This window comes from Saccopteryx leptura, chromosome 3, assembly GCF_036850995.1.
Source record: "Saccopteryx leptura isolate mSacLep1 chromosome 3, mSacLep1_pri_phased_curated, whole genome shotgun sequence".
Lineage (NCBI taxonomy): Eukaryota > Metazoa > Chordata > Mammalia > Chiroptera > Emballonuridae > Saccopteryx > Saccopteryx leptura.
The window spans coordinates 157,781,587-157,789,984 of NC_089505.1; the positions used below are offsets into that span (position 1 = coordinate 157,781,587).

Consider the following 8,398-nt stretch of genomic DNA (forward strand, 5'->3'; position numbering starts at 1 on the left):
GAAGAAATAGAAACAAATATCAAAAACCTCCCCCAAAATAAAAGTCCTGGGCCAGACGGCTATAGTAGTGAATTCTATCAAACATTCAAGGAAGAGTTGGTTCCTATTCTACTCAAAGTCTTCCAAAAAATCAAAGAAGAAGTAATACTTCCAAACACATTTTATGAGGCCAACATAACCCTCATACTGAAACATGGCAAGGAGAACACAAAAAAAGAAAACTACAGGCCAATATTTCTAATGAATACAGATGCTAAAATACTAAACAAAATACTAGCAAATCAAATACAACAACACATTAAAAAAATAATACATCATGATTAAGTGGGATTCATCCCAGAATCACAAGGATGGTTCAACATAAGTAAAACAGTTAACATAATACACCATATCAACAAAACAAAGGACAAAAACCATATGATCCTATCAATAGATGCAGAAAAGGCATTCAATAAAATATAACACAACTTTATGTTTAAAACACTCAAGAAAATGGTCATAGAAGGAAAATATCTCAACATGATAAAGGCCACCTATGATAAACCATCAGCTAACATCATATTAAATGGCATAAAACTGAGGGCTTTTCTCCTAAAAGCAGGAACAAGACAAGTTTGTCCACTCTCTCTACTCTTATTTAACATAGTGCTGGAAGTTCTAGCCAGAGCAATCAGACAAGAAAAAGAAATAAAAGGCATCCATATTGGAAAAGAAGAAGTAATGGTTTCACTTTTTGCAATGATATGATTCTATACATCGAAAATCTCAAAGACTTCACAAAAAGACTGCTAGAAACAATAAACCAATTCAGTAAGGTCTCAGGATACAAAATTAATATACAAGTCCATTGCCATCCTATATGCCAACAATGAAACATCAGAAAACTAACTCAAAAAAATAATCCCCTTCACGATTGCAACAAAAAAATAAAATACCTAGGAATAAACATAACAAAGAATGTAGAGGACCTATATCATGAAAACTACAAAGCATTGTTAAGGGAAATTGAAAAAGATACAATGAAATGGAAAAATATTCCTTATTCCTAGATAGGAAGAATAAATATAGTCAAAATGACTATATTACTCAAAGCAATATACAAACTTAATGCAATTCCCATCAAAATTCCAATGTCATTTTTTAAAGAAATGGAACAAAAAAATCATCAGATTCATAGGGAACTATAAAAAACCCCAAATAGCCAAAGCAATCCTAAGGAAAAAGAATGAAGCTGGAGGCATTACACTACCTGACTTCAAATTATATTATAGAGCCACGACAATCAAAACAGCATGGTATTGGCAGAAAAATAGACACTCAGACCAATGGAACAGAATAGAAAGCCCAGAAATAAAACCACATATATATAGTCAAATAATTTTTGATAAAGGGGCCAACAACACATAATGGAGAAAAGAAAGCTTCTTCAACGAATGGTGCTGGGAAAACTGAAAAGCCACATGCAAAAGAATAAAACTCAACTACAATTTGTCCCCTTGTACTAAAATTAATTTAAAATGGATCAAAGACCTAAATATAAGACCAGAAACAATAAATTACATAGAGAAAACATAGGTACTAAACTCATGGACCTTGGTTATAAAGAACACTTCATGAATTTGACTCCAAAGGCAAGGGAAGTGAAGGCAAACATAAATGAATGGGACTACATCAGACTAAGTAGCTTTTGCACAGCAAGAGAAACTGACAACAAAACAAACAGACAGCCAACTACATGGGAGATGAAATTTTCAAACAACAGCTCAGATAAGGGCCTAATATCCAAAATATACAAAGAACTCATAAAACTCAACAACAAAAAAACAGTCCAATAAAAAAATGGGAAGAGGACATGAACAGACACTTCTCCCAGAAGACATACAAATGGCCAACAGATATATGAAAAGATGCTCATCTTCATTAGCTATTAGAGAAATGCAAATCAAAACTGCAATGAGATACCACCTCACACCTGTTCGATTAGCTATTATCAACAACACAGGTAATAGCAAATGTTGGAGAGGCTATGGAGAAAAAGGAACCCTCATTCACTGTTGGTGGAAATGTAAAGTAGTACAACCGTTATGGAAGAAAGTATGGTGGTTCCTCAAAAAACTGAAAATAGAACTGCCCTATGACCCAGCAATCTCTCTACTGGGTATATACCCCCAAAACTCAGAAACATTGATATGTAAAGACACACGCAGCCCCATGTTCATTGCAGCATTGTTCACAGTGGCCAAGACATGGAAACAACCAAAAAGCCCTTCAATAGATGACTGTATAAAGAAGATGTGGTACATATATACTATGGAATACTACTCAGCCATAAGAAATGATGACATCGGATCATGTACAACAATGTGGATGGACCTTGATAACATTGTACTGAGTGAAATAAGTAAATCAGAAAAAACTGAGAACTATATGATTCCATACATAGATGGGACATAAAAATAAAACTCAGAGACATGGACAAGAGTGTAGTGGTTATCATGGGGTGGGGGTAGTAGGAGGAGGAGAGGAAGGGGGTGGGGAGAGGGGAGGGACACGAAAAAAACCAGATAGAAAGTGACGGAGGACAATTTGACTTTGGGTGATGAGTATGCAACATAATCGAATGTCAAAATAACCTGGAGATGTTTTCTCTGAACATATGTACCCTGATTTATCAATGTCACCCCATTAAAATTATTTTTAAAAAACTGCAAAAGAATATTTTCTGAGAAAAACTGGTATAAATTTGAAAACAATTATTTTTCATATGTTTTTTACTTTCAGTGTCTCAAAAGAAAGGTAAATAGTTTCGTTTATCTGTATGTGAAAGAAACCTTGATGGTATAAAAGAAAGACAAAAATGGAGCTGATGACATTAGTAAGGAATTTGAAATTAGTTATTTTGGGGATAAGTTTAGACAAGAAGGGAAGTGGAGGCAAGGTCTAGTAGACAATGGAATCATGGAAAAAATCAAGTCCTGAAGAAAAATATGCTTCTGAAGTTTGGACTTGAGCAAGAGGCTATTTCATCTTTTTAGGTTACCAATTACTTTAGTAGAAAAATTACTAGCCACTAAGAATTCCAATGCAAAATCATAAGACAAATATTTTTGTATTATAGTTCTGTTATGTCATTGTTTTTTCATTTATACATTTATGAAAATCCATTGTAAAAAATGAGGAAAAAACGTGCAAATAAAGTTAAAAATGCAAACATCATATGTAACATAATGTTCTTATTCTTTTTTATGTATATAAATCCCTTTGGAATATATATCCTGTGTCTGTCTAGTCAATATTTTTTAACTGAATAATGTATCTTAAAATGTTTTCAATGTCAAGAAATTCATAAACAAGAAATTGAATGGTTGCACTGTACCATAATATCTTAAAATAGTCTCCTAATGTTGACCATTTAAATTATTTAAAATTGTTACCATTATAAGCAATACTGTGTTCACGTACATAAGTCTTAAGTACATTGCCCATTATTCTCTCATAACAGATTCCTAGAAATGGGATTACTAGTTCAAAAGTTAGAACACTTTTAGACTGTATATATGGTATTGCTAAATTGCTTTCAGAAAATCTGTGTTAATTTTTTTCTTCTCAAGTCACTTATGAATACTCATATCACCACACTCCTGCAATCAATTTTATCATTATAATTTTTTTTTTTTTTTTTTTAGTTTTTTTGTATTTTTCTGAAGCTGGAAACGGGGAGAGACAGTCAGACAGACTCCCGCATGCTCCTGACTGGGGATCCACCCGGCATGCCCACCAGGGGCGACGCTCTACCCACCAGGGGGCGATGCTCTGCCCTTCCGGGGCGTCACTCTGCCGCGACCAGAGCCACTCTAGCGCCTGGGGCAGAGGCCAAGGAGCCATCCCCAGCGCCCGGGCCATCTTTGCTCCAATGGAGCCTTGGCTGCGGGAGAGGAAGAGAGAGACAGAGAGGAAGGAGGGTGGGGGGTGGAGAAGCAAATGGGCGTTTCTCCTATGTGCCCTGGCTGGGAATCGAACCCGGGTCCCCCGCACGCCAGGCCGACGCTCTACCACTGAGCCAACCGGCCAGGGCCTCATTATAATTTTTTAAAGTTACAAAGTAACTACTTTTTGTTTTAATATACATAGTTAACTCATAGACATTAACCCTATTTTTGTTTATTGATCATCTATACTTCTTTGACTTGTCCATGTTCTTAGTATTTTCATAAGAATGTTTAAATTTTTCATTGATTTCAAAGGGTTACTTACCCATTAAGAATATACATTCTGCCTGACCAGGTGGTGGTACAGTGGCTAGAGCGTCAGACTGAGACATAGAGGACCCAGGTTCGAAACCCTGTGGTCACCGGCTTGAGTGAGGATTCACCAGCTTGAGTGTGGGTCACTGGCTTGAATGTGGGATCATAGACATGACCCCATGGTTGCTGGCTTAAGCCCAAAGGTCACTGGCTTGAAGCCCAAGGTCACTGGCTTGAGCCCAAGGTTGCTTGCTGGCTCGAGCAAGGGGTCACTCGCTCTGTTGTAGCCCTCTGGTCAAGGAACATATGAGAAAGCAATCAATGAACATCTAAGGAGACTAAAGAGCCGCAACGAAGAATTGATGCTTCTCATCTCTCTCCCTTCCTTTCTGTCTGTCTCTATCTGTCCCTCTCTCTTTATTTGTCACACACACAAATAAGAATATGCATTCTTTGTCATGTTTGCTGAAACTATGTATTTTTTCTGTTTTCTAATTTGTTTCTAATTATATACATATACACATATATACATTTGTCTCTTCAAAAAATGAAAAAGCTTTAGAGAATCACATTTACTGACCTTATTTCTGTGGTTCTTTGCTTTTGTGCTTACAATCTCAGTTAAATATCCATTTATGTCTTTTAATTTTATATTTTATTTGTAATTTTCTTTTAAAAATTATAGTTATATTAAATTAATTTTTGTGGTTTTCAAAATAAAACAATATCATTATGATAGCTTCTCCTCCATTTCCTTCCCATCTCCCAGACCTAAGTGCAACTTCTTTTTTAGCTCTCTTTTTCAACTGATAGCTGCTATGTTTCTGAATGTTTTTTCTATTCTTATTGGTTTACTAATTTTATGTATTATCTATTAACTATCTAATGAAAAATGAATGTTTATCTTTGAATAAAATTTTAGCTTTTATGACCTCATCTGTCTAATATATTCCATTGCAATTTTTAGTAGAATAATAAAGAATAATTACATTGTGATGTTGTGGGTATTGGTCTATGCCAAGACAAGTCATGTATATGAGTGCATTTCCTTTGCTTGATGTTTTTTTCCAAGAGTTTCTAAGGATTTTATTTACTTATGTTATATCTTTCTTATGTTGAATTCTGTGTATTCCCTTCATGCCCATAGGATCAGGACATCATTTTTCTCTAAATCACTCTCTTACAAATTAACTCTTCCAATCCAAAACATTTGTTTCTGGGCTTCTTGCAAAGCTATCATCTTGGCCTTCTTTTAATGACTTTCTGAGATGAGTGGTCTTTCTTCTTGAGCCACTCTTTGTTATGCTATTATTAGTTTCTTATTGCTACTGTAACAAATTCCTATAAAATTAGAAGTTTGAAATAACATAATTTATTCTTTTATAGTTCTGATGGGTCAGCAGGACTGCTTTCCTCCCAGAGGCTGTAGAGACGATCTGTTCCCTTGCCTTCTCCAGCTTTCAGCGCCCTTCTCTTTCATCTTCAAACGTAGCAGCACAGAATCTTCAAAACTCTTCCTCTCCCCTGCCTCCCTCCTGAAAAATTGTGATTACATGTGGTCCACCTTAGTAATCTTCCCATCCCAAGATTCTTAACTTAATCACAACTGCCAAATCCCTCTTCCCAGGCCATATAAGTAACAAATTTAGGGGTTCCTGGAATTGAGGCATAGACATTTTTGGAAGAGGGGAGTTATTTGTATAAGAGAGTTATGTTTTATTTTATGTTTACTTCCATTTTTTAGATATATATTAAAAAGTTTTTAAACAAATGTGCATAGACTATAAATTTTCATTCTGTATCTGAAAATATCCATATCTGTAATTTTTGTACTGAGATGTGATATAGTTCAAAGAATCGTCATCCATCTCATGTTTATTTGGTTTGAATTCTTACACTTCTACTTACTACTTCTGTGCTTTTGAGCAAGTAAATAAAGCTTTCTTTCCTTCAGTTTCTTTATCTGTAAAATGGGTATTAATATCTACTCATAGAATTGTTAAAGATTAAATGAATCATTCAAATATTTCCTATGACAATAAATACTAGTTATTAGCAAATTAAAAATTGTTAAGTTGGCTAGACTGAACATTATTGTTTTTCATAATTTTAAATTTATTCTTTTATAGTTTTAGGATCTACTATTTCTATTGAGAACTCTATTGCCATTCTGATTCATGTTGTTGATATGTTCTGCCACATGAAAGGTTTAAAATCTTGTCTTTGTACTTAGTGTTATGAAGCTTTAAAATGCCTGGCTATAAGGGGATCATTTTAAAAATTAATTTAGTAAAATATTACTCAATATAAGTTTTGAGTTTCTTATCAATGCTCAGAAGTTCTTTTGTTTCTTCTTTTTCTCTGCTTTATGAACTTTCTAGATTCTTATTTCTCCAACGTTAGTCCTTCAGTATTAATCCTCTATGGCTCTTTTCTGTCAGATTTTTCAGCAGCAATGTTCTTTCTAAGATTTAAAAAAAATCAACTTAATTTTTTTCAGAGAATATTTTAATGTTAATATCTTCTTAGTATTCCATGATTGTTTTTTTTTTTTTTTCATTGAATTTTTAGGGTTTTTAATTTGGGTTCTCTGAGAAGCAGATATCAGGGTGGAAACAGAAATACATGAGATTTGTTGGAGAAACACTTGTGAAGGAGAAAGTGGAGGAAGCCATGTTAGGTAGGGGTATCACACCTTCACATTGTGAGGTAGATCCGAACACTGTGATGGAGAGGGTGAAGAATAGAGGGCAGGGGAAGCAGTCTTAGATGGCTGTGTAGTTCTAATAGAGCTTTGGCCATACTAATGGGGAGTTCTTGAGCAAAAGATACACTTTATTTTTTTAACTTTAGTTTTTAATTTTGTGTTGACATGGTTTTAAAAAAGGTACACTTTAAAAGGAGTCCTGAATCTCATAGGATAGGATATACATTGAACCCTCCATTCCTCCCTGCCCTCCCCCGACTGTACTCATTCATTAAGTGGAAGCAGCCTGTGGATGGTGTGTCATTAGTGCAAACATGACGAATCCACAAAGCAGCAGCTGAGATCAATCAATTACGCTTCTTGAAATAGGAGGTCTGAGCAGTGCCTTTTCATTGTCACCATTGCCCTTCCTATGTGTCTCACACACTTATAGGATGGAAAGCAGTTCCTCCATGGTTTCTATAAGACTTTCATCTTGAGAAGAAACAGAAGATGGGAATTAGTGGGATAAACTGCAGCCTCCATTGTACGGGTAGTCTCAGGGCTACAATTGATACTCAAACCTGTCCTCTCCCACTATCCATTCTAAATTGTCTTCACTTGGCCCTGGCCGGTTGGGTCAGTGGTAGAGCGTCGGCCTCGCATGCAGGAGTCCCGGGTTCGATTCCCGGCCAGGGCACACAGGAGAAGTGCCCATCTGCTTCTCCACCCCTCCCCCTCTCCTTCCTCTCTGTCTCTCTCTTCCCCTCCCGCAGCCAAGGCTCCATTGGAGCAAAGATGGCCCGGACACTGGCGATGGCTCTGTGGCCTCTGCCCCAGGCGCTAGAATGGCTCTGGATGCAACAGAGCGACGCCCTAGAGGGGCAGAACATCGCCCACTGGTGGGCATGCCGGGTGGATCCCAGTCGGGTGCATGCGGGAGTCTGTCTGACTGCCTCCCCGTTTCCAGCTTTGGAAAAATGAAAAAAAAAAATTGTCTTCACTCTCATTTATCATTTCAAGATGGCAGCTCACTTCATGGGGTGACCCAGACCTTTTATTCTGTTGAGTCTGAGTTCTAGATTGCTGTTGTAGTTTGTGCTGCTATAAAAAATTACCATAGACTGAGTGGCTTAAACAACAAACATTTGTTTCTCGTACTTATAGAGGCTGAAAGTCAGAGATTAGGGTGTTAGCATGGGTAGGTTCTAGTGAGGGTCCTCTTCCAGGCTGTAGATAATTAACTTCACCTTGTATCTTCTACACATAGTGGAAAGAAATCTAGATATTCAGTGTCTTTTATAAGTACACTTAATCCATTCATGAGGACTCCACCCTCATGATCTAATGACTTCCCAAATAACCCACATCCTAACACTGTCACATTGGGGATTAGATTTCATGTTTATGGTTTTATATGTATTGTTTACCTTTTATTATGGGCTAAGAAGCCTCTCTAATGTCATTT

The 8,398-nt window shown here is 36.4% G+C and overlaps 1 non-coding gene across 1 annotated transcript; it reads left to right on the plus strand.

Annotated features, from left to right (window-relative positions):
• The first annotated feature begins 7,554 nt into the window (after positions 1–7,554).
• TRNAA-CGC (transfer RNA alanine (anticodon CGC)) lies at positions 7,555–7,630 on the plus strand. The gene has a single exon. It is a non-coding gene; the product is annotated as a tRNA-Ala (tRNA).
• The last annotated feature ends 768 nt before the right edge of the window (positions 7,631–8,398 follow it).